At 46.5% G+C, this 25,435-nt stretch overlaps 1 protein-coding gene across 2 annotated transcripts in view; it reads left to right on the forward strand.

Moving 5' to 3' along the window:
• The window catches only part of TTC27 (tetratricopeptide repeat domain 27), an 880,123-nt gene that overhangs the window by 173,618 nt on the left and 681,070 nt on the right, over nucleotides 1–25,435 (forward strand). The gene's annotated exons all lie outside the window — the stretch shown is intronic.

Raw genomic sequence — 25,435 nt, forward strand, 5'->3', positions numbered from 1 at the left:
TGGTGCAAAACTGTCATTATCAGTTTCAGACGCTGCTGTTTGGATTGTCCACGGCACCTCGGGTCTTTACCAAGGTAATGGCCGAAATGATGTTTCTTCTGCGAAGAAAAGGCGTATTAATTATCCCTTACTTGGACGATCTCCTGATAAGGGCAAGGTCCAGAGAACAGCTGGGGGACGTAGTAGCACTAACCCAAGTAGTGCTGCAACAGCACGGGTGGATTCTGAATTTTCCAAAATCTCAATTGACCCCGACGACACGTCTGCTGTTCCTGGGAATGATTCTGGACACGGTTCAGAAAAAGGTGTTTCTTCCGGAGGAGAAAGCCAGGGAGTTATCCGAACTTGTCAGGAACCTCCTAAAACCAGGAAAAGTGTCTGTGCATCAATGCACAAGAGTCCTGGGAAAAATGGTGGCTTCTTACGAAGCGATTCCATTCGGCAGATTCCACGCACGAACTTTTCAGTGGGATCTGCTGGACAAATGGTCCGGATCGCATCTGCAGATGCATCAGCGGATAACTTTGTCTCCACGGACAAGGGTGTCTCTTCTGTGGTGGTTGCAGAGTGCTCATCTGTTAGAGGGCCGCAGATTCGGCATACAGGACTGGGTCCTGGTGACCACGGATGCCAGTCTGAGAGGCTGGGGAGCGGTCACACAGGGAAGAAACTTCCAGGGAGTGTGGTCAAGCCTGGAGATGTCTCTTCACATAAATATACTGGAGCTAAGAGCGATTTACAATGCTCTAAGCCTGGCAAAACCCCTGCTTCAGGGTCAGCCGGTGTTGATCCAGTCGGACAACATCACGGCAGTCGCCCACGTAAACAGACAGGGCGGCACAAGAAGCAGGAGGGCAATGGCAGAAGCTGCAAGGATTCTTCGCTGGGCGGAAGATCATGTGATAGCACTGTCAGCAGTGTTCATTCCGGGAGTGGACAACTGGGAAGCGGACTTCCTCAGCAGACACGATCTACACCCGGGAGAGTGGGGACTTCATCCAGAAGTCTTCCACATGATTGTGAACCGTTGGGAAAAACCAAAGGTGGATATGATGGCGTCCCGCCTCAACAAAAAACTGGACAGGTATTGCGCCAGGTCAAGAGACCCTCAGGCAATAGCTGTGGACGCTCTGGTAACACCGTGGGTGTTCCAGTCAGTGTATGTGTTTCCTCCTCTGCCTCTCATACCAAAAGTACTGAGAATTATACGGCAAAGGGGAGTAAGAACGATACTCGTGGCTCCGGATTGGCCAAGAAGAACTTGGTACCCGGAACTTCAGGAGATGCTCACGGAAGATCCGTGGCCTCTACCTCTAAGACGGGACCTGCTTCAGCAGGGACCGTGTCTATTCCAAGACTTACCGCGGCTGCGTTTGACGGCATGGCGGTTGAACGCCGAATTCTAAGGGAAAAAGGCATTCCGGAAGAGGTCATCCCTACCCTGGTAAAAGCCAGGAAGGAGGTGACTGCACAACATTATCACCGCATTTGGAGAAAATATGTTGCGTGGTGTGAGGCCAGGAAGGCCCCGACGGAGGAATTTCAACTGGGTCGATTCCTACATTTCCTGCAAACAGGATTGTCTATGGGCCTCAAATTAGGGTCCATTAAGGTTCAAATTTCGGCCCTGTCGATTTTCTTCCAGAAAGAATTGGCTTCAGTTCCTGAAGTCCAGACTTTTGTAAAAGGAGTACTACATATACAGCCCCCGGTTGTGCCCCCAGTGGCTCCGTGGGATCTGAATGTAGTTTTGGATTTTCTCAAATCCCATTGGTTTGAGCCACTCAAATCGGTGGATTTGAAATATCTTACATGGAAAGTAACCATGCTACTGGCCCTGGCTTCAGCCAGGAGAGTGTCAGAATTGGCGGCTTTATCGTATAAAAGCCCATATCTGATTTTCCATTCGGACAGGGCAGAACTGCGGACGCGTCCTCAGTTTCTGCCTAAGGTGGTTTCAGCGTTTCACCTGAACCAGCCTATTGTGGTGCCTGCGGCTACTAGCGATTTGGAGGATTCCAAGTTGCTGGACGTTGTCAGGGCATTGAAAATATATATTTCAAGGACGGCTGGAGTCAGAAAATCTGACTCGCTGTTTATACTGTATGCACCCAACAAGCTGGGTGCTCCTGCTTCTAAGCAGACGATTGCTCGTTGGATTTGTAGCACAATTCAACTTGCACATTCTGTGGCAGGCCTGCCACAGCCTAAATCTATCAAGGCCCATTCCACAAGGAAGGTGGGCTCATCTTGGGCGGCTGCCCGAGGGGTCTCGGCATTACAACTCTGCCGAGCAGCTACGTGGTCGGGGGAGAACACGTTTGTAAAATTCTACAAATTTGATACCCTGGCTAAAGAGGACCTGGAGTTCTCTCATTCGGTGCTGCAGAGTCATCCGCACTCTCCCGCCCGTTTGGGAGCTTTGGTATAATCCCCATGGTCCTGACGGAGTCCCAGCATCCACTAGGACGTCAGAGAAAATAAGATTTTACTTACCGATAAATCTATTTCTCGTAGTCCGTAGTGGATGCTGGGCGCCCATCCCAAGTGCGGATTGTCTGCAATACTTGTACATAGTTATTGTTACAAAAAAATCAGGTTGTTATTGTTGTGAGCCGTCTGTTCAGAGGCTCCTACGTTTGTCATACTGTTAACTGGGTTCAGATCACAAGTTGTACGGTGTGATTGGTGTGGCTGGTATGAGTCTTACCCGGGATTCAAAATCCTTCCTTATTGTGTACGCTCGTCCGGGCACAGTATCCTAACTGAGGCTTGGAGGAGGGTCATAGGGGGAGGAGCCAGTGCACACCACCTAGTCCTAAAGCTTTTATTTTTGTGCCCTGTCTCCTGCGGAGCCGCTAATCCCATGGTCCTGACGGAGTCCCAGCATCCACTACGGACTACGAGAAATAGATTTATCGGTAAGTAAAATCTTATTTTTTCCTGGGTCATATTGCGCTGGGGTGTGTGCTGGCATACTCTCTCTCTGTGGGGGAGATGTACTAAGCCTGAAAAGTGATAAATATCACTGTGATAAAGCACCAGCCAATCGGCTCCTAACTGTCATGTCACAGGCTGTGTTTGAAAAATGACAGATAGGAGCCGATTGGCTGGTACTTTATCACTGTGATATTTATCACTTTTCAGGCTTAGTACATCTGGCCCAATCTCTCTAAAGGGCCTTGTGGGGGAACTGTCTTCAGAAGAGCATTCCCTGAGTGTGTGGTGTCGGTACGTGTGTGTCGACTTGTCTGAGGTAAAAGGCTCTCCTATGGAGGAGATGGAGCAAATGTGTGTGTGTGTGTGTAATGTATCTGTCGACAACGCCGACGCCTGATTGGATATGTGTAATTAAGGGCTAAGATGAATTATTACACAAAAGATTAGAGAACAGACAGGGAATCTACCCATGTCTGTCCCTATGTCACAGAGATTTTCAGAGTCTCACAACGCTCACTATCCAAAATCATAGACACTGATATCGACACGGAGTCTGACTCCTGTGTCGACTACGATAATGCAAAGAACAGCCAAACTGGTAGAAAAGTATTCAATATATGGTTATTGTAATAAAAGATGTTTTGCTTATCACTGATGACTCATCTGTCCCTGACACGAGGGTACACATGTTTAAGGGGAGGAAAGCTGAGGTAAATTTCCCTCCTCTCATGAAGAAAAAGAGCGGGAATCTCCAGACAAGAAGCTACAGCTTCCCAAAAAGAATTCTCAGGGAGTATCCTTTCCCTAATGGGGCCAGGATACGATGGGAATCTTCCCCTAGGGTGTACAAGGCATTGACACGTTTACCCAAAAAGGTAGCGCTGACTTTACAGCTATCCTCAGGGATCCTGCAGATAGCATGCGGTAAAAGTACTTTGAAGTCCATATACACACATTCTGGTACACTACTCAGACCGGCGATTGTGTCGGCATGGGTTTATAGCGCTGTAAAAGCATAGACAGATATCTTATCAGCGGAGATTGAAACCCTAGATAAGGATACCATGTTATTGTCCCTAGTGTGTATATATATATATATATATATATATATGTAAGAGATGTTGTCTTATATATATATATATATATATATATATATATATAAAAGACATGCCCAAAGAGACGTTGGTATACTGGGTTCTAGAGTCAACGCTATGTTGATTTCTGCTAGACGTGTCCTGTGGCACATGCAATGGACAGGTGATGCCGACTAAAGGAGGCATATGGAGTTGTTGCCTTACAAGGGCGAGGAATTCGTCTCGACGGCTATGGCAGGTATTCCCTCACAATCTAAGAAAGCGCCTCATTATCAAATGCAGTCCTTTCGTTCCAATAAAAACAAGAGAGCACGTGGTTCGTCCTTTCTTGCCAGAGGTAAGGGCAGAGGGAAAAAGCTGCACAACACAGTTAGTTCCCAGGAACAGAAGTCCTCCCCGGCCTCTGCTAAATCCACCGCATGACGCTGGGGCTCCCCTGAGGGAGTCAGCTCCTGTGGGGGCACGTCTTCGACTGTTCAGCCACGTCTGGGTCCACTCACAGGTGGATCCATGGGCAATAGAAATTGTTTCCCAGGGTTACAAGCTGGAATTCGAAGAAGTGCCTCCTCGCCGGTTTTTCAAATCGGCCCTACCAAAACAACCCCTGGAAAGGGAGATAGTGTTACATGCGATTCAAAAATTGTGTCTGCAACAAGTGGTGGTAGGGGTTCCCCTGCTTCAAAGAGGGCAGGGGTACTACTCAACTCTGTTTGTGGTTCCGAAACCGGACGGTTCGGTCAGACCATTTTAAATTTAAAACCCCTGAACCTTTACTTAAAACGGTTCAAGTTCAAGATGGAATCACTCAGGGCAGTCATCGCCAGCCTAGAAAGGGGAGATTTTTTGGTATCTCTTGACATAAAGTATGCATACCTGCATGTCCCCATATATCCTCCTCATCAGGCGTACTTGAGATTTGCGGTACAGGATTGTCATTACCAATTTCAGACGTTGCCGTTTGGGCTTTCCACGGCCCCGAGAATTCTCACCAAGGTAATGGCGGAAATGATGGTGCTCCTGCGCAAGCAGGGTGTCGCAATTATCCCGTACTTGGACGATCTCCTCATAAAAGCGAGATCACGGGAGAAGTTGCTGAGCAGCGTATCACTTTCACTGAATGTGTTACAGCGACACGGCTGGATTCTCAATATTCCAAAGTCGCAGCTGAATCCTACAACTCGTCTGCCCTTCTTGGGCATGATTCTGGACACAGACCAGAAAAGGGTTTTTCTTCCGAAGGGAAAAGCGCAGGAACTCATGACTCTAGTCATGAACTTGTTGAAACCAAAACAAGTGTCAGTACATCATTGCACTCAAGTTCTGGGAAAGATGGTGGCAACATACAAAGCCATTCCATACGGCAAGGGCCTTCCAATGGGACCTATTGGACAAATGGTCCGGGTCGTATCTGCAATTGCGTCAGCGGATCACCCTGTCCCCCAGGGCCAGAGTATCTCTTCTGGGGGGGCTAAACAGTGCTCACCTTCTAAAGGGCCGCAGGTTCGGCATTCAGGACTGGATCCTGGTAACCACGGACGCGAGCCTCCGAGGTTGGGGAGCGGTCGCACAGGGAAGAAATTTCCAAGGACTTTGGTCAAATCAAGAGACTTGTCTTCACATCAACATCCTGGAACTAAGGGCCATATACAACGCCCTACGTCAAGCGGAGATCTTACTTTGCAATCGACCAGTTCTGATCCAGTCAGACAACATCACCGCAGTAGCTCATGTAAACCGCCAAGGCGGCACAAGGAGCAGAGTGGCAATGGCGGAAGCCACCAGAGTTCTTCGCTGGGCGGAGAATCATGTAAGCGCTCTGTCAGCAGTGTTCATTCCGGGAATGGACAACTGGGAAGCAGTCTTCCTCAGCAGACACGCTCTGCATTCGGGAGAGTGGGGACTTCATCAGGAAGTCTTCGCGCAGTTTGCAAGTCGGTGGGGACTACCCCAAATAGACATGATGGCATCCCGTCTCAACAAAAAGCTACAAAGGTATTGCGCCAGGTCAAGAGACCCTCAGGCGGTAGCTGTGGACGCCCTAGTGATACCGTGGGTGTTCCAGTCGTTATATGCGTTTCCTCCTCTTCCTCTCATACCCAAGGTGTTGATGATAATAAGAAAAAGATGAGTGAGAACAATTCTCATTGTTCCAGATTGGCCAAGAAGGACCTGGTATCCGGATCTGCAAGAAATGCTCACAGAAGATCCGTGGCCTCTTCCTCTAAGGCAGGACTTGTTACAACAAGGTCCCTGTCTGTTCCAAGACTTACCGCGGCTGCGTTTGACGGCATGACGGTTGAACGCCGTATCCTAGCTTAAAAAGGTATTCCGGATGAGGTCATTCCTACGCTAATAAAGGCTAGGAAGGACGTGACATCTAAATATTATCACCGAATATGGAGAAAATATGTTTCTTGGTGTGAGGCCAGGAATGCTCCTACGGAAGAATTCCACCTGGGTCGTTTTCTTCACTTCCTACAAACTGGAGTTAATTTGGACCTAAAATTAGGCTCCATTAAAAGTTAAGATTTCGGCCTTATCCATTTTCTTTTCTAAGGAATTGGCCTCATTACCTGAAGTACAGACTTTTGTGAAGGGAGTACTGCATATTCAGCCTCCTTTTGTACCTCCGGTGGCGCCTTAGGACCTTAACGTGGTGGTAAGTTTCCTTAAGTCACATTGGTTTGAACCACTTAAGACAGTGGAGTTGAAATATCTCACCTGGAAGGTGGTCATGTTGTTAGCCTTGGTTTCGGCTAGGCGAGTTTCGGAATTGGCGGCTTTATCACATAAAAGCCCTTATCTGGTTTTCCATATGGATAGATCGGAATTGCGGACCCGTCCTCAATTCCTGCCTAAGGTGGTCTCATCCTTTCATATGAACCAAACTATTGTCGTGCCGGTGGCTACACGTGATTTGGAGGATTCAGAGTCCCTTAATGTGGTCAGGGCTTTGAAAATTTACGTGGCCCTAACGGCTAGGATCAGTAAAACAGAAGCACTGGTCGTCCTGTATGCAGCCAACAAAGTTGGCGGCCCTGCTTCAAAGCAGACTATTGCTCGCTGGATCTGTAACACGATTCAGCAGGCGCATTCTACGGCAGGATTGCCGTTACAAAAATCGGTTAAGGCCCCTTCCACTAGGAAGGTGGGCTCTTCTTGGGAGGCTGCCTGAGGGGTCTCGGCACTACAGCTGTGCCGAGCTGCTACTTGGTCGGGTTCAAACACATTTGCAAAATTCTATAAGTTTGATACCCTGGCTGAGGAGGACCTCCTGTTTGCTCAATCGGTGCTGCAGAGTCATCCGCACTCTCCCGCCCGTTTGGGAGCTTTGGTATAATCCCCATGGTCCTTACGGAGTCCCAGTATCCTCTAGGACGTTAGAGAAAATAAGATTTTAAACCTACCGGTAAATTTATTTCTCGTAGTCCGTAGAGGATGCTGGGCGCCCGTCCCAAGTGCGGACTACTTCTGCAAGACTTGTATATAGTTATTGCTTAAATAAGGGTTATGTCATAGCTCATCGGTCTTGGACTGATGCTATGTGGTTGTTTTCATACTGTTAACTGGGTAGTTTATCACGAGTTATAAGGTGTGATTGGTGTGGCTGGTATGAATCTTGCCCTTGGATTAACAAAAATCCTTTCCTCGTACTGTCCATCTCCTCTGGGCACAGTTTCTCTGGCTGGAGGAGGGGCATGGAGGGAGGAGCCAGTGCACACCCAGAGTCAAGTTTTTTCTTAGGGTGCCCATATCTCCTGTGGAGCCCGTCTGTTCCCCATGGTCCTTACGGAGTCCCAGCTCTACGGACTACGAGAAATAGATTTACCGGTAGGTTTAAAATCTTATTATTATTATTATTATTATTATTACATTTTATTTATAAGGCGCCACAAATGTTTTGCAGCGCCGTACAAAGGACAGAACAGGGAAGCATTAAAGTAAACAAATAAATAAATAAATAGAGTACAGGTAACAAAGAGCACCGTAATTCTCAAGACATAATACAGCTAAGATGTAAGTAGTGAGGTAGTGATCATCGTTCTACTAGGGCAGGCATTCCCAACCACGGTCCTCAAGGCACACCAACAGTGCAAGCTTTAGTGATATCCAGGCTTCAGCACAGGTGACTTATTAGTAGCTCAGTTATTTTGATTTAACCGTCTGTGCTGCAGCCTGGATATCACTAAAACCTGCACTGTTGGTTTGCCTTGAGGACCGTGGTTGGGAATGCCTGTACTAGGGGCTGGTGGCAATAGATGGAGATGAGCCTTTACTAGCAGGGTATAGATGGTCGCTGAGTAGGGGAGAGCTGTGAGTGAAATGTGTCGAGAAGAGGGCTTAGATAACGAGGAAAGAGGGCCCTGCTCTGAAGAGCTAACAATCTAGTGGGAAAGACTTATTGACTTTATTACACTGCATAGTAGAGCCCTTATTGACTTTACACCACAAAGTAGTGTCCCTTATACATATTATGTCACACAGTAGATCCCCTTATTCAAGTTATGCCACACAGTAGTACAGTACCTCATATGCACATTATCATACACACTAGTGTCCCTTATTACACTCTGTACAGGAACTGGATAGGTGGACCTCTGGAGTGAGCCCTGGACAGTGCTGATAGCCAGGGCTGCCATCAAAAATTGTGGGGCCAGGGACTGACAAAATAGGCAGGACCCCACCACAGCAGCATCTCATCTCCCCATGTGTCACACCAGCACCTCCCCCTTGTCCTTCCAGCAGCCTCTCATCTCCCCCTGTGACCAATTCCCTCTCTGTATCCTGCTGTCACCTCCCTGTGTTTCCCACTCATTCCAGCAGCCTCGCATCTCCCCCTGTGACCTGCTCCCTCCAGCAGCCTCGCACCTCCCCCTGTGACCAGCTCCCTCCAGCAGACTAGCACCTCCCCCTGTGACCCAGTCCCTCCAGCAGACTAGCACCTCCCTGTATCCCAATACCTCCAGCTGCCTCTCACCTCTCTGTTTCCCGCTTATTTCGATAGCCTCGCACCTCCCTCTGTGGCCTACTCCCTCCAGCAGCCTCGCACCTCCCCTTGTGACCCGATCATCACTCTTCTCATCCTGCTTCTCTACTACCTCTCCTCTTGATCCTTTACCCTCACAAATAAGTAAAGCTCTTTCTCTGGTGCTCATCCCTACCTTAACTAACATCTGTAATCTCTCTCTCTACTGGTATTTTTCCTTCACTCTTCAAGCATGCAGTGATTACTCCCATTTTAAAAAAACAAAATTCTGACCCTAATGCTCTCTCAAACTACCGCCCTATCTCTCAGCTCCCTTGTCTCTCTAAGCTACTTGAGAGACTTGCCTACACTCGACTCACACACTTTCTTAACTCATACACTTTGTTGGACCCACTTCAGTCAGGCTTCCGTTCCCAACATTCCACAGAGACGGCACTGACTAAAGTGGTTAATGATTTGGTCACTACGAAGTCTAAAGGCCACTACTCACTACTTATTCTTCTAGACCTATCTGCTGCATTTGACACTGTAGACCACTCTCTTCTCATACAGACACTACAATCCCTAGGTCTTAAAGACACAGCCCTTTCTTGGTTCCTATCGTACCTATCTAATCGCTCCTTCAGTGTTCGCTTCTCTGAATCTACCTCCTCTTCGCTACCTCTTTCAGTTGGAGTACCGCAAGGCTCAGTCTTGGGTCCTCTGCTTTTCTCTATCTATACCTCATCTCTTGGTAAACTAATCAGCTCTTTTGGTTTTCAGTATCATCTGTACGCAGATGATACTCAAATCTACCTATCCTCCCCTGACTTGTCCCTATCTGTACTGGACCGTGTCACTGAATGCCTTTCTGCCATCTCATCCTGGATGACATCTCGCCACCTCAAACTTAATATTTTAAAGACAGAGTTAATTATATTTCCACCGGCCAATAGTAGGTACCAACCTGATATCTCTATCACTGTTGAAAACTCGACTATCTACCCTACCCCACGAGCTCGCTGTCTAGGTGTCATCCTTGACTCTGATCTGTCCTTTGTTCCCCACATTTAATCTGTCTCAAGATCATGTTACATGCATCTAAAAAACATATCCAAAATACGACCATACCTTACACAAGACACTGTTAAAACTCTAATCCATGCTCTCATTATCTCCTGCATTGATTATTGCAATAGTCTCCTAACTGGTCTTCCCAAAACGAAACTCTCACCACTACAATCCATTCTGAATGCAGCTGCGAGGCTAATCTTCCTTGCTAGATGTTCATCGTCTGCAGATCCACTATGTCAGTCCCTCCATTGGTTACCTGTACTCTACCGCATTCAATATAAAATACTTTTACTCACACACAAGGCCATTAACCAAACTACACCAACGTACATCACTTCGCTTATCACAAAATATCTCCCAACCCGACCTCTTCGCTCTTCACAAGACCTGCGTCTCTCATCCACACTCATTACTCGCTCCCACTCACGACTGCAGGACTTTCATCGGGCTGCACCCACTCTGTGGAATGCCCTACCACGCACAATAAGACTCTCCTCTAGTCTCCAAACCTTCAAGCGTTCCCTCAAAACTCACCTCTTTAGGCAAGCGTATCAAATTCCTGAACCGCCCACATAACTTTCATAAACCTTCCTATCAAATTACATCCACTCTGTACAGTCCACACATATCCTCACATGTCTGTTCATTCTATGCAATAGATAGCACCTTTCCTTGTGTACATATGCCTATTTCCCTATAGATTGTAAGCTTGCGAGCAGGGCCTTCCTACCTCTATGACTGTTATCACCCAGTTTGTTATTGTTATTTCAAATTGTAAAGCGCAACGGAATTTGCTGCGCTATATAAGAAACTGTTAATAAATAAATAAATAATCCCTCCAGGAACCTTGCACCTCCCCTTGAGAGCCGCTTTCTCAGTAACCTCATACCTCCCCCTGTGACCTGTTTCTTCCAACAGCCTTGCACCTCCCCCTGTGACCCGCTTCCTCCAGAAGCCCCACACCTCCCTGTGTCCCACTCCCTTCAGCTGCTTCTAACCTCCTACATTGTTTTCTGCACAGTGTGCTTGCTGCCTTGCTCCTTGCAGCTGTTTCATTATGCTAGGCATCCAGCGAAGGAATGGGGGCAGTTTTATTGTTGGCAACAGGCGGGGGTGTTCTATCTTCAGTGGCAGCATTCTGCAGTGGGGGTGTGTGTGTGTGTGTGTGTGTGTGTGTGTGTGTGTGTGTGTGTGTGTGTGTGTGTGTGTGTGGGGGTGGGGGGGGGTGGGCGGGCGGGGGGGTGTTCAGCCATGGGCCCTTATGGAAGAGATGACCCTGGAGGGAGGAACACCATACTCACCTTGGTGCATTTCGTGACAGGATAGGCATGACTCTATAGATGGATATTATTATTGTACAGCACACATTTCACATGTGATTTAAAGAACAGCAAAAAAAGGAATAGAGCGGTTAATTTGCAGCAAGGCTGCATCAAAGGCTGGTAGAACCCTATCATTTCTGCCATAATTTAATATATAGGATTTCTGCTATTTTGTATGTTTAGTAAGAGCCAGCATCTGTACCATAACTACTAGTCTATAGATGAGAGGAAATGGGGATTTATAGTTTCTGCAAATATTGCCAATAAGCTAAGTAAGCTACTGTTAGCAGATTTTCCAATTTGTTATTTCTATGTACTTTGTTATTCTCAGTTAATCGCCATTTCACTTTGCAATAAATAGAATATCTAAAGTTGTATTAATTACAAGCTAAAGTTTTGGTGCGTGTAATTTACTCTCTGCTGCTGGGGTGCATAGAGCTTATAAATATATATAAAAAAATAATAATAAAGTTCACTAGTAAAGGGGCCTGGAGTGTGCAGTCACCTCAGCCAACCCCCTCCAGGCCCCGTCCCACTTCTCCCCACAACCCTTACCCATGCCTGGCGCAGTCGGTTATCCTCCTCCAAACACAGTTCCATCCCGTTGCTTCAGTGGAATCCAATGGTGCTTGTGGAGGGTTGGCCGACGGCGGCTCCCACTGTGCTTGTCTGAGACGGGACAGACCTTAGCCCAGAGGTTCTGTGGCAAAAAGTCAGACGTGATAGCCAGAACATTAGTGACTACTGTAAGTATTTAGGAAAAAAGGCTACTTAACAGTTTGTAGTAGAGAAGCAAGTGAAACGGGTATATTTTATGGAGAATTATAGGAGACAGTAGGGAAGACATTATGAAGTAACAAAATCATTTCAATCTACAACAGAGTAGACCAACAGTACAACATATCTTCTGTAAATCGAACAAGTGCTTTGATCTTGTGTTGCTTGTTAAGAAGGCAGTATGTTCGCAGATTATTTTAATGATATTTCCTGTAACTCTGCACAATTAAATTACCGGTAATTTGCTGCAAAAAGAAGAACGTTTTAGTGCGTGGTGCAGTTGAACGCTATGTCAGTGTCTGAGACTTTCATTTACCACCTCTTTACACTTCTAAATTGAGCAAGATGTAGTGTGCACATACAGTAATTGCCTTACTAATCACAGACTATACAATGGGCAATGTCAACACTGCCTCCACTATATTGACTTTAATTGGTTTCAGATTCAGTATAACATCATGGTAATGTTTTGTGGACAGCTACAATAGAATTTGCCGTTTGGAACTAGAATGTGGCGGATTAGAACCAAAAAGAATAATGCTTTCTACATACAGAAAATTAAAGACATGGAAAGAAAATGGATAAAGCATACACACTTCCCAGGAATGAACTAAAAAAAGATACATCTGATATGTAAAATACATAAAGAAATATGGTGAAATAGATCCAATAAATTAGTAAGTGCTATCAATTTGAAATTACAGCGTCATCTATGGAAGAAACAAAAATAGGGTACTTTCATGCACAAAATGGTAGTTTACATATAGATAGTAGATTCAAATATAATTAATATAATATATACACTCACAGATTTAATGGTGCAACAGGGACACTGAAACTGTGGGAAAGCCCTGGTAAAAAATACCAGGGAGTGCAGTATATTTGTCTGCCAAACTTGTGGTCTGAGTTATGCACTGCCTCTATGAGCTAGTAAGAAGGGGTGTGGATCATGAAATCGACAGTGTCTAGGTCGATGATGTTTAAGTCGACCACTATAGGTCGACAGGGTTTGAAGGTCGACATGTTCTAGGTCGGCAGGTGAAAAGGTCGACGTGAGTTTTTCATGTTTTTTTGGTGTCGTTTTCGCTGTACAGTGACCGGGAAGCCCAATTACTGCAGCGTGTCCCCTCGCATGGCTCGCTTCGCTCGCCATGCTTCGGGCAAGGTTACTATTCCCAATCGTAGTCCGCGTGGATCGTTAAGTATGAAAAAGTTCAAAAACAGAATAAATAAATAAATAAAACTCTTTTTTTTGACCTGTCAACCTAGAATCCCTGTCGACCTTGAAAACATGTAGACCAATAGTGGTCGACCTAAACATTGTTGACCTAGACACTGTCGATCTTCAGACCGGATCCCGGTAAGAAGTGGTGGGGTGGGGCACCCAGAGGAGATCTTACCTCTAGGCAACAGGGTTTGAAGTTCCGCTACTGACTGTACAGAAGTGTAAAAGATGCATGTTAAAAACTGTGAAGCTTAATTTGATATCGTCATCCTTTTTCTATAAATACCAACTTAGCGGAGGGTGAAAACACATATAAAAGAAAGACAAAGTTTAGTAAAATCAGTAACTTTATTATTGTGCAAACATAAATCATAACATAATGATTAGCACATGTAAATGTTTTTCAGTACTGAATGTGCTACTGATATGAGCCCCTATGCATTTATTCTTCAGTATGGACTTTCTCTGGGGGACTTTATTGAGCCAGCTAATTTAGTGCAGTGTGCAAAAGGATCCCTTGGATGGACCTCAAAACTTTAAATCAAGATTAAAGCTTTATATTTTCAGTTATGTGCCTTTTCTGAATTTGTACGTACAGTAATGACTATTTGTAAAAAAATATTACAATATCACAACATCCTGGCACAATCTCTTATCCCCTCAAGAACAAGACTAGAAACTAGGCCGTGAGCTGGATTTGTATACATGGGACTTGATACGTTCCAACACTAAAATCTTCAATCAGTGTCTTAAAAAAAGAAAACGCCTAAAAGTTTCTATCCAGATGGTACATGGGGGCAGATGTATTAACCTGGAGAAGGCATAAAGAAGTGATAAACAAGTGATAAGTGCAAGGTGATAAATGCACCAGCCAATCAGCTCCAATATGTAAATGAACAGCTAGGAGCTGATTGGTTGGTGCGTTTATCACCTTGCACATATCACTTATACCTGCTATGCCAAGCTGCCTGTGCATTGCCTGGGATGGAGGGTGGAGGATTGCTTAACAGGCAGGAGCTGGTGCCGGTGTCCGGCACCACAACAAACGACGTTCTTCTGACAGCAAGGGTTGTTGGGAGTTGTAGTTTATTTTCAGTTTCTTCCCTGTAGTGCATTGCGGTGCCGGACACTGGCGCCAGCTCCTGCCTGTTGAGCGATGCTCCGCCCTCCATCCCAGGCAATGCACATGCAGCTCTGCACAGCAGGTATTGCCAGACACTACGGCTTAAGGGGTTCTACCCATTGGCCGACGGGGGCATCGTCTGGCGGTGCCCTCTGCTCGGCTGGTGCCCCTGGCGAGTGCCATCCTGGCCAATGGGTAGATACGCCCCTGCTGCACATAGCCTGTGCAGCAAGATATCCTTTCGCATGGAAACTGCCTGATCTTCTCTCCAAACAATAGGTAGTGAAGTGGATATTGTTTATGTCTCATATGAATTATATAACTGGGCTCCTCAAAATGTTATTGACAAGAATCATGCAGTTTGAAACTCATTGTCCGGCTGTGTCATCACCTGGTACCCACTAACTACTGTATTTAAGCCACTTAACCCATCTCTACTTCTCTCTGTCCTGGCTCACTCCCCCTACTTCCTGCCCCCTTTTTTCCCCCACTCCCTTCCACCCCATTCTGTACCTCACATTCCTTCCTTCCTCTCCCCCAATCCTCATCCAACTAATTCTTCCTACAACATCCTACTCTTCCATCTGCAATTCAGATGGGTAATGATCACAAACATATCCAATACTTCTTCTCCCTCACATGACGCTTCCCAAAATGTGGGTAGGGACATGTGACTTGTTCACGCCTGTTATTTTTTTTTAAGATGAAACTTCACTGTTTTACTTCTTAAGCATTTGTTACGCTTTCCACTGCAGACGTCTTCTGTACATTTAATACACTGGTTCTTCTTCATATCTCAGTCCCAAATCTCTGTCTATATCTTTCTGAACTATGGGCCTAATTCAGACTTGAAATTTTGCACGGCTATGATCAGTTACTCAGACATGCGGGTGGAGCCCAGCACAGGTCTAGTCCACCCCACATGTCTCTCTCTGCCCCGCCGCACAAGTGCAAAAGCATCGCACAGCGGCGATGATTTTGTACTTGACGAGTAACTCCCTACCAGCGCAGCTCCTGCACACTGGCAGGGAGCTACTCGTAGCTGTCCGGGTCGCAGCGGCTGCGTGTGATTTCACGCAGCCGCTCCGGCTGCCCCCCCGCACAGTCCGGGCACGCCTTTGTTGCCCGAACCACGGCGGTCAGACGCCACCAGCCCGCCCAGCGACCGCCTGTCAATCAGGCAGAGGCGATCACAGGGCTGAGATGGCAGTCGGCTGTCTGGCATGCGCTGGCGCACTGTGGCGCCAGCGCATGCGCAGTTCAGACCTGATCGGTGCTGTGCCAAAACGCACAGCAGCGATCAGGTCTGAATTAGGCCCTATTACCATTGAAACTAAAGACAGTCCTGCAAAAGGGGTTTTAAAGCAATATCTTTGGTTCTCCCCACCAATTCCCTATCTCACTTATTGTAGCCACAAATCTCAGTCTGTCCGCAATATCACGTGGCAAACGGTTATAACACAGGTACTTATCTCGCATGTATGATCGTGTGTCCCTCTTCAGACTCTCCTCTCAGTGGGTCCAAAAGAAAGTGATGAAAAGCTTTGTCCTCTTCAGGCTTCGATTGAAGTCTCCCCTTCAGCCAAGTTCTTTTTAACATGGATCTGGAGATTCTATTCACAGTACTCTCCAGCCTATGGCTTCAGCTTCCTCCTCTGTCCATTGCTACTGCTTCTCCTCCTCCCTTCCTCTGGACAACAGCATTTTATTCCATTCTCTCCCCCCCCCCACTCCCTGCAATGTATCTAATATCCTTGAACTTCAGTAGCAGAGTGTAGATGCTTATGGCCCGTACACACTTGTCGATATATCGGCCGTTCTCTTGAACGGCCGATACATCGCGGGACCGTTGGCCAGTGTGTACGGGCGATACGTCTGTGAACTCCGTCGTTCACAGACGTATCGCGTCGGCTGCGCAGCACAGCCGACGGCCAATATATCTAACGATATATTGGCGCGTCGCTGTGTGTGTACGGGCGGTCGTCCGACCGCCCGTACACATGCTGCGGCGGCCGGCGGTGATTGACAGGTGAACTGGGCGGGCGCCCGCCCAGGTCATGACGTCAGTCCCCCGACGGATCGGGCAGTGTGTATGCACAGCACACTGCCCGATCCGTACATAGATATATCTGCAGATCAATTGATCTGCAGATATATCTACTGGTGTGTACCCACCTTAAGGCACCTGTCGTAGCTTGCTGGCTGGTGAAACTAGCAATTTACTGATGTGCTTTGGCTGATTCTACTCCCTGAAAAACCGTATCTAAGTACTATTTTTGCTTATGACCAATTAGGTTTATATGTTGTATCAAAATGTATCTTTTCTGTTTAATATGTAGTTTATATATGAAAAAAATAAATTCTAAAAGCAAGAGAGAAATACATTAATACACTTCATACAGCTAATATTGTAGATCATTTGTAGGAAATATAACCATTAATATATGGTTCTAGAAACATTTGCAGGTTTGTCTGTTCTTTATTTTACTTTTTTAAACCTAGTCAGCAGGTAATCAAAGGTACAACTGTTATCTCCGTTTGGTCAACTACTTTGCACTAAAACATTGTCTTCCATCACCATGGCAATTTTATCAACTTACCAACCTATTGATTTTTTACATACTTTGTAACCTTCTATTATGTATTTTTCTTTCTATCTATCTATCTATCTATCTATCTATCTATCTATCTATCTATCTATCTATCTATCTGTGTATAAACTGAGTGTATATATAGATATATATATATATATATAATGTGTGTGTGTGTGTGTGTGTATATATATATATATATATATATGTATATATATATATATATATATACACTGATATATATATATATATATACAAACAAACATCTAAAACCACATCACTCGCCACCCCAGAAGCAGGGTGCAATGTCTGTACTCACCACTCATAGGGTGGGGTGCAAGTAGCCCATGGCCACCTACTTAAATATATACAAATAGAAAATTCAGCACTCACCATAGCAAGCTCACTTATCCTCACAACATCAATAAATAAATGATGGGGGTTTAGTTAGTGAATTGGCCAATGCACATAAGCCTGCAAACCGATCGCCAAGGTACCCCACCTTCATGCAGGTTCTACACTATCACAGAGTCTTAAAAATTAAAGCATGGCAACTGTATCACACATAATATAACTGTAAATATGCCTACTTGGTTTAATGTGCACCTGCCACATACCTTATGGCTTTTAAAGGTACACTAGTCACCTGACACTGGTTGATAAATTACTAAGGAACAGCTGACACAGGTTTAGGACAACTGAGATTACATAGGGGTGCATGAAAAAGCTTGTGGCCACAGTTAATAAGAGTTAACCAAAGATTAACCCTGCAATATACAAACAAATATAAAACCACAGCACTCGCCACCCCAGAAGCGGGGTGCAATGTCTGTACTCACCACTCATAGGGTGGGGTGCATGTAGCCCATGGCCACCTACTTAAATACATACAAATAGAAAATTCAGCACTCACCATAGCAAGCTTACTTATCCTCACAACATCAATAAATAAATGATTTACCAAATTTTTAGCACTCCTTTATATTTACAACCATGAAAATCAGAAACTCCTATGCGAAGAACGGGTAAAACAGCTAGGGCGTGTATATGTATATGTCTTGGATTGGTGGTCCGGGTCCAATTTAAATTATTTATGGTTAATGTAATAGGCAAAACCAGTTCTGGTGGCTGTCCATCAGATATATATATATATATATATATATATATATATAATGTGTGTGTGTGCATATATACATATATACTAATGCATTATTGTGTATTTGTTATTAGCAAAATCTTAAAATTACAAGTTTAAAAGATGTGGATGTATAATTATGTATCTTTAAGTAGTTGCACACCTACAATGAAAAATGTCAGAAATCTGACGCACGGTTCAAAAAATGTGTAGATTAATCTTCTTGTCAAAGACCATTAACAGGGAAAAGGCCTTCAAAGAAAGAAAGATTGCTAGAATATAGTGAATGGGTGAGTGTAACAAGCAGCTGGCATATTTTCCTTCACTAAACCCAAGGAGCATGAGCCAGTAGCTTTCCAAATCCACTATGATTGCTATGATAATTTATATTTAATGATGCTATGTCTAAGTATAGCTGAAAATGCTGAGTGAAAGGGTAATCTAAGGCTTTGCAGGGTTTAGAAACTTTATTCGTTCCTCATTATGAACGATCACTGCCTTCACATCCAGTGAACATTAATTTGCCTATACAAAATGCTGGAATCATTTCAAATACTAAACCCTTTTGTAAACAACTTCATAATAGCTATTGAAATTCAGTAGCTTAGAATAACATTTTCCTGCAAGGATAACAAAATGATGCAGTTCACCTGGATGGCAGCAGCTGCGAGTGACTCCCTTTCTGCCCTGCCTATTTCTCTGGCCGCTTTGAGCCCTTCTCTGTGACATCATAGAAACGTGATGTAAAATTTACAGAGATTTTAATTTCTCCTTCATCCACTAGGGGCCACTGGAGTGCAGATACAATTGGGATATAGTAGGCAGTAACTGGGAGCTGGCACTTTAAGTTTATAACCATGTGACTAGCTCCTCCCTTACTATGTCCCCCCTCCAAGCCAGTCTTATTTTAGTGCCCGAGGGAGCTGGTCACTCTTGGGACTTCAGAAGATTTATTTTTATTTTTTTTATTTTTATTTCTTACACTCACAGAGTGGCAGTTCTGCGACTGCCAGTCTGCACCGCGTGAAGCTGCCGGCGGGGTCCCATCGCAGCTGCGTGTGGCTCGGATGGGCCCCCGGCTGAAGGAGACACTGAGCTCTCCGGAGCTGGCCGGACACCGTTGTGTGCGGCGCGTGTCGGGTCGCTCCGTCGGCAGAAGATTCCGGCAGCACGGCAGCGGTATCGGTGGCCGGACACCGCTGCGTGTGGCGAGTGTCGGGGCCGCTCCGTCGGCAGAGTATGAGTGGCCGGACACCGCTGCGTGCGGCACGTATCGGAGCCACTCCATCATCTGCAAGCAGTGGTGAGTTAACACCCCCCCTCCACATTGATGTATGATTTAACTATTACACTGTGTGATTACTGATGTCTTGGTGTGCATTTACTGGTGCAATATGCTCTAAGTAACACATTTATTCCCTCAGTGTGCCCACTCTATGATTACTGAAGGGATCAGGGTTAAGACAGAGGCGCCTTTTCTAGTTTAAAATCGGCGCCATTGAGGGGGGGCGGAGCTTCAGTGCGCTCTGTACAGCGGGCTCAGCTCTCCCCGGCCGCGGCACACATTGCCGGCGGGGGATACAGCGCGCTCACCGCTTCGTGGAACTGAAGCGGGTTAGTTTAAATTTGGCGCCATAGCGAGGGGGGGCGGGGGGCGGAGCTATCTCCCGCTCTGTACAGCGAGTGCTCCCCGCGCCCCGGCCGCTGCACGCATTGCCGGAGGGGGATACGGGCCACTCTCCGCTCCGTGTGAACGCTCCCGCTCTGTACAACGGGCTTAGCGCTCCCCGGCCACTGCACGCATTACTGGAGGGAGAGGCAGGGAGCTCACCGCTACGTTAAAGTTTGAATTGGGAGGGGGAGAAGCTTAATCCCGCTTTGCTCAGCGGGCTCCCCGCTCCCCAGCCACGGCACATCACATAGTTCTATATATGGCAGCCTGCTCTATATCAGGGGCTCATTAATGCTTCCAGTATGCATCATCTTTATAAAGAGCTTTTATAGCTTAGTGGGCTAATAGCAGAGCATATTACGCATAGGTTCATATCTCACCCTCTACCCAATTAGGTTCATGTATGTGTATATATATATATATATATATATATATATATGTATGGGTGTGTGTGTATATATATATCTATATATATATATATATATATATATATATCTATATACTGTTACAATACCATATATAGTGGCAATGTTTTATTTTAACACAGACCTGGGTTCACATTTCCACATAGCTCCGCCTTGCCACATAACTTTTCCCCCCGGCTTTTCTCGCAGACTGGCCGCCATTTTGGGAAACCAGCGGAGCCTCCGAGAAATATGTATTGCACCTTTTTTTTCCTAATTAGCTGTACACTACATACAGGGCGGGTGTTGCCTTCCCTTTATTATTCCTTTGTTTCACTTAATAATATTGCTGTTGGTAATTTGGGGAATGTGTGTGGCATCAGACAAATAGCGCTGTGGCTCAGTACACTAGTAGCGGGGACATCTGACAAGGGAGACCAGGGTTTGAATCCCAACAAAAACCTACTTTTAAGCTCCTATAGCCTAGTGGCTAAGATTCCTGTCCCGCAGCGCTACCGGTTCAAGTCTCCGCTACTTCAGAATGTTTATTTGAAACGTATCTGTCACTGCATGTTATAGTGCAGACATTACATAGGGCTACGCTTCTTTAACCCACCTTTTCTCCTTTCGTTCGTATCACCTGGGACAGTCTGAGAAATCCCTGTTAGGTGGGCATTGTGTGGTGGAGCCATCTGCTTAGCCCTCACCGCAGCTGCAGCACGCTCCTGTTTGAACAGCTCAGATTATGCAGGTAATGTCACGGTTAACCAGAGACCTTGTACGTCATTTCTCATCTCCAGGTTTCTAAAGGGAGCTTGCTAACCTCCTTGTTACACGACTTTGCGGATGAGAGGCCTCTCTTAGAGGAGGCGAGAGCTGTCCAGGATTCTGAGGAGGTCTGTTTTCGGTGGAGAATGAACCAGTATCTCAGGATATCGAGGAGCATTTTACAACAGTTCATCTGGTACTGCAGGTAAAGGAGTCGGACACTTCACGTACCTCGGAGTTCGGCGCCAATGAAGAAATGATAGCAACTTGTCCAGTTTCGGATGAGCTGGGCATGCTCTGTTTGGCGGCCTGGAGACATCCGAATGCATAATTTCAGGTATCATACAATGTTTGTTTTCCTATCCTTTCCCCGCAGATAGCAGGAAACGATATCAGACCTCTCCAAGGGTATACCCCTCGATGTATCGCCGGTCCAAGAATCTGCCGTTTCCTGGGGCAACCTTGCTGAGGGAGCCATCTGAGAGAAATATACGGTAGCAGGGGTTCTACCTTGTCCGGAGCAGGTAGGTTGTGGAACAGTTGTCCTCTAGGTTACCGGATGGTTTGCATCAGGATCAACTGATTCCGTGGGCAGATCAGAGTCACGATTCTGCTTTATATTCCTTTGAGGTCTCCAAGGACGTCTGTATACTCTGAGCCTGAATTTCCGCTTGGGCGGTCTTAACCCGACGACCTTTGGGGATGCGACAGTGACAGGCGGATAATGAATCCTAAGAGCAGCAGGTTCATTATGGGCCTGGTCGGGAAGGATCTTCCTGCCTGGGTTTCTCAGGCCAGCGTCCTCTACGGACTAAGAGAAAAGGATTTACCGGTAGGTATTAAAATCCTATTTTTTCTTTCCCCTACTGCTGCTCCAGCTCCAAGACGGACCTATACCGGTCTTTCCTTTAGATCTTTCCGTGCCCTTTCCAGGTTTCGAGTCCATGACAGGGGCGGTATCTCTGTCACCAAGGGATCTCAAAGTAAGACAGAGGTTCAGCATCCTCCAACCAGTCTGATTGTAGGTCCTCCAACACACCCACCGCAGGTCAGACCTCCCTCCCACCTGGGAGATCCCATGGTGGGCGCATGTGTGTGGTTTTTCTGGGAGGTCTGGGTATGCTTGGGTTAGGTTTCGCATCACGGGCGGTTACATACTCGATTTTGGAGTCTAACCGCCTCAGGGGTCCCTCACCACGGGTGTGCCGGTTTACGATGACAAGAGAGTCGTACTGCAGGATGCATCTAACCGCAAGGGTGCAGTTCCCGGTTTCCGCACATCATTGGAATCAGGGCATTTTCTCAGGCCTTTGTTTTTTCCCCGTGCCGAAACCAGATGGCTCGGCCAGGCCTATTCTGAACTTAGAATCCTTTCAGTCTGTGATTGCTAGTTTGAAGAAAAAAGGGGTTTTACGCATCCTTAGTCATCAGAGATGCCTGTTTACTGGTTTCCATTGGACTGCCTCATCGGGCTTTTCTCCGATTCGTAGTACATGATACTCATTTCCGCTGTCAGACCTTTCCATTCGGTCTCTCTTCCACTCCCACCGTGTTCCTGAAGGTCACAGGATGGCCCTACTTCAAGGGCAGGGAGTGACGGTTGTTTCCCTACCTGGACAATCTACTGCGGGAAACCCCACTCTGCAGATTAGGTTGCTTCTGAATATCCGGAGGATCCAGGATCTTCTGATTCGACATGGGTTCTATTTATGCTCCTCGTACTGTTTTTTCTGTGTTTAGGGATGGTTCTCAACTCGGTCAGTCAGAGGATTTTTCCTTCCTCGGGACCAGTTCCTCTCTCTCTCCCTCTCTCTCTCTCTTCAGTCATGTTGCGGCGCTGAGAGGTCGCCTACATTCTACTTTGAGCAGAGGACGACAGTCTTCATTCTAGGTCAGGCCGCCTGGTCAGGCACCCGGGTGAGTGGACATTCCCCGGAGTTTTGTCAGCGGGTCCGCTGTTGGCGGACAATTCGGATCGACCTCAAGGCGTTCCGACTGACTCTTCAACCCTTTACTACTCTCGGACGTGAGCTCTGGCGGCAGAGCCGAGGATGCCCTCACGGCTCCATGGAGTTTCTGGTTAGTCTATATTTCCTCCTTTTCTATGTCTACCTCACTTTCTGCAACACATAAAGGGAGAATACGCGCTAGTCCTCCCGGTGAGTCCAGTTTGGCCGTGCATGATTTGAACATCCACCCGGCGCCTGTGGTCAGTAGAGGAGCCTTGGCTCCTACCTCTGCAGAACTGTCGGTTTCAACAGGTTTCGTTTAATGGCGTGGCTGTTCGCGAGACCTCAGAACTAAGGAGTTCCCTAGTTCGGTTATGCCTACTGGGCCCCGATTTCGGAAGTCGGTTACCTCTTCTCGCTTTGGCCACTTTTGGAAATTTTCTGTGGCCTGGTGTGGATGACGAGGGCTTTTCCCTTTGGTTTTTCCTTCAGCTGCCGCCTTTGGTTTCTCCGGGTGGTTTGCTCGGCTGCGCTTTGACTAGGTTAACCCGAAGTTCAGGTCTCTACTCTTTCGGTTCTCTTCCAAAGGATATTAGCCTGACTGCCGGAAGTTTGGGTTCTCTTGCAGGGAGTACTCTACTGGCAACCCACCTTGCGCATAAGGTTACGGCTGAGCTTCATTCTCAGCTGTAATTGCTTCCAGGGGTGATGTCCGCTTTTCATATTACTCTGACACTTGTGTTTTCGGCCCTCTTTGGATGCTGTTAGGGCTCGCCCACTCTCTTTACAGAGGTCGTCGGCTATTCGACGGTGCTCCTGTCCTAAATGGCCGGGGCCCCAGCATAGGTGGGGCTGTTGGATACATCTGACCATCAGTCAGTCTTATTTGACGGTTGCTCGAGAGCCTCCGTTTTCCATTTCGGTGCACTCTGCGCGCTCTGGGGGACCTTCGGGGGCGGCCGCCCACAAGGTTTCCATGAATGCTTTATGTTGCGATGCCGCTTAGTCGGGACATCTTGCATTTATCCTGTTTTACGGATTTAAAATTTTTGCGACCTCTGTGTCACGGGTTGGCCGAGCGGTTTTGCAGGACTCTCAGCGCTCTCCCTCCCGTCTTGGGAGCTCTGGGACGTCCCCATTGTATCTGCACTCCAGTGGCCCCTAGTGGATGAAGGAGAAATCAGGATTTTGGTACTTACCGATAAATCCCTTTCTCCGATTCCACAGGGGCCACTGGACGCCCGCCCAGCGCTGTTTCCTCCTTCTACATTTATCGGGTTGCAGGTCACTGTGTGACTGCGCGTTTTGTTCCTGTTACCCTATCACTAGGTTTCCAGGTTTCCTGGGTATTATCTTGTTTTAGTTGGCTTAGCGAACCTCCTCTGCTTTGACGTTGGTCTTTTCCTGCTCTCCTCGGGCACAGTTTTAACTAGACTGGCTTGGAGGGGGGACATAGTAGGGGAGGAGCTAGTCACATGGTTATAAATTTAAAGTGCCAGCTCCCAGTTACTGCGTACTATATCCCCATTGTATCTGCACTCCAGTGGCCCCTGTGGAATCGGAGAAAGGGATTTATCGGTAAGTACCAAAATCCTGATTTTTCTTCTTGCATGGTAACATACTTATGGTCTCATTTACTCAGTCCTTGATCCTGACAGTATTACAAAAAAAATACTTTTTTTTTATCATTTGGAGCACTAAAGTCTGCTAAGCACATTTAATTTTAACTTTAATTTCCCCCCCCCCCCCCGTGTTCCATATTCCTGCTATTTGTTTCATCATCACTTTTTGTAGCTTTGTGCTGCCAGGAGATCTGATAGATAGATTGGGCCTAATTCAGATGTGGTTGAAGTTGCTATCACTGTTGCTTCCTTGGAAGCAGCAATGATTGTGCTATATGGTAATGCAGCAGGAGGCCTCTGTTACAAGCAGACGCCTTTTGGTGCAGTAGTCATCCGCAGAATGGGTCCTGTCATGTGCAAAGTACCAATAATCGGTACTTTGCGGCTTAGGGCTCAGCTCCAACCACATCTGAATTAGTCCCTTAGTGCGTATGCATGGTCAGGTGTGTGGGGGCATGCCTGGTTGTCAGCTTTGTGAATTCCAGGGTACTTTATTGCATGTTTGAAGGTGTGTGGCCAAGCCATCTTTGGGCGGCGTGGATATTCCTCCAACCTGTGTACTTGCCTATCTGTGTACTTACCCTGTTAGCGCTGAATGCATGAGGGAGTGTTAGGTAATCCTGTCACTGAGCAGCAGAATGTTTTTCTTTTATCATTTCAGGATTATGGATCTTCAGGTTCATGTCCTACATACACACACTCTAACATATTAGTGTAATATTTGCTGTTACTCGGTCTTCTGGCCAAACAGAGAAGGAATCTATTGGGAACAC

Source organism: Pseudophryne corroboree, chromosome 4 (genome assembly GCF_028390025.1).
Source record: "Pseudophryne corroboree isolate aPseCor3 chromosome 4, aPseCor3.hap2, whole genome shotgun sequence".
NCBI classification, from domain to species: domain Eukaryota; kingdom Metazoa; phylum Chordata; class Amphibia; order Anura; family Myobatrachidae; genus Pseudophryne; species Pseudophryne corroboree.